Here is a 2,416-nt window from a genome sequence, read left to right as displayed (position 1 = left end):
CTTTGGAGAGGTCCCTAACAGCAGACTTTCCCATGGCAATGCGCCTTTTAATTTCCTGGCTGCTGGTAGTAATATAATTATTGAAGAAAAAGTAGGAAATCACAGAGAATGAAGTCTTTTCATGACAGCAAAGAATCACAGCTAATGTTTCTTGAGTAATTGCACTCTTCATCACTTTATAGGCAGTTGTTGTTGTATTTAATTTAAATGTCTTAATAATAACAATTCTTGAGGAGTTACTATGTCCATCATGTTTATACACATTTCCTCATTTAATACTCATAAGAATCCTATGAAGCAATAACATGTCATTTTTGTTAGGTGCTACTTAATCAGTTCTGATGCACACACAGTGCATTATGAATGGCAGAATGAAACACCACTCACTCCTGCACCATCCTCCCCATTGTTCAAGTCCATTGTTACAGTCATTGTTCATACATTTCACTAAGAACCTTTCACTATTTTACTGATTCTCTATTTTATCAAGCATGATGACTTTCTCCAGGATTGGATCCTTCCTGATAACCTGCCCAATGTAGGAGAAACAAAGTCTTGATATTCTCTTTGAAGAAACCTTCTAGCCTTTCCATTTATCAACCCAATATGTAACATACTATACTACTAGGGCTGATTATTATTCTGTCAATCCATGCTATATTCCATGTTCTTATCAGCACCACAACTAAAAAACATCCTTCCATCTTCTTTTGATGCTTCCTGGATCAGTCAAGATTGTGCCTGCCCATAGTATCTCATGGTGGTAAGTGCACTTAGTTGTAACTCAAATGTGTTAGAAGAATCTCAAGTTAGGAACTTTATGTAATAACTTATGGCACTCTCTTGGTTGGATGGTGCTGGTTTCTGCTTCCCCTTATATCTTTTGCAGCATCATAGGTAAGTTTCTAGTTAGCCACCATTCAAACCTCATTTCAGAAACTTTCCCCTGAACTCTTGAAGTGTATTCAGAGGCACTTATGGCATAGCAAGCTGCATTGTTAATGGAATTGTTGATGGAAAAGTTGGTGGGTGGTTCAAACTCACTAGTTGCTCCATGTTTAGTCTTTGTTAACGAGCACAACCCAGGAAACTTTAGGGAGTAGTTCTACTCTGACTATGAATCAGAATCGGCCTGATGGCCATGACTCATTTGTGTTTGAACTTCATTGCCATTTTGACATTTTAATTATCTCTACTTATAATTAGGGAACTCTGATCAACTAATGGGTAAAGAGTTACGCTACAAACTAAAAGATAGGTGATTCAAATCCACCACTATCGAATCCACAGTAGTGAGGGAGAACAGTGGGTAATCTCTTTTAGTGTGATTTACAGCCTCTATAAACCCACTAATGGTCATCTGTGGGTTGATTCTAACTCAATGGTACACAGCAACAATAACATACCTGTCATACTCAAGAAGACTTAACAACAACAATAGCATACTTGTAATAGACTCACAAAACAGCATACTTGTAATGTACTTGAACAAGAGAGATCCTTTCCCCCCATATATTTGAACAACATTCATTGAGTGGTTATGTGGCAGACAATATTCTATATATGATGAATTCAGGGCTGAAGGGAAGAAAAAAAAATAAAGACTGCAGATACTCTTAAGCCTCACTAAGTGCTATCATACAGGCTCAAGTCATTGAGAGATGAAACAATTGTAGAAGAGGCTTCAGTAGAAATCGTTTATCAAATAAGTAAAAAAGAAACGAGGAAGAAGGTGATATTTTGTGGTCTGGAGGGGCTGGGGCGAAGCATTCTAGGAAGGAAGGAGTGCTCTATTTCATTAACTGCTTCCTGCTCACTTAATAACAGTGAAAATGTTTCTGGTGAATTCAATTCATTAAGAATATTTCGGTGGAGTGGTGGAAACCAAGGCCCTCCTAAAGAGAGAAATCCAGAAGATAGAAATGTAGGCATCTTTTTTAATTCATCGTAAAGATTTTCTGCTTCAGTGTCTAATACATGTTGTTGTGAGCTGCTGCGGACTCAGTTGACCTTGACTCATGGCAACCTAAAACCCAAAAGGAAACAAAGGCTGAGACCCAGGCAATCTCCTTTGGTTGATTTTTCAGATTAAATCACGAGGTCATTAAAATATTTGGCTATCTTTTGTCAGAAAATTCAGCTGAAACCTGTTCTGTGTCTTAGCATCAAGCAAGCCTCCACTGACATTTAAATGAGTGAAGGCTGTCTTTAAAGTGCATTAGCTGGGAATTAAACCTGGGCCTCCCACCCGAGAGGCAATAACTTGCACTCTTCCGCCTCCCACAACTGTTACATGTTGTTGTTGCCAGTTGCTACTGACCTAATTTCAATTGATGGAGACTTCATGTGTGCTAACTATAACTGTTCGATAAGGTTTTAAGGCTATGATCTTTTAGAAGCAGATTTCTAGGCAACT

The sequence above is a fragment of the Elephantulus edwardii genome, unplaced genomic scaffold (genome assembly GCF_000299155.1).
Source record: "Elephantulus edwardii isolate Elephantulus edwardi_28Jun2011 unplaced genomic scaffold, EleEdw1.0 scaffold00134, whole genome shotgun sequence".
Lineage (NCBI taxonomy): Eukaryota > Metazoa > Chordata > Mammalia > Macroscelidea > Macroscelididae > Elephantulus > Elephantulus edwardii.
This window is presented reverse-complemented; position numbering follows the sequence as displayed.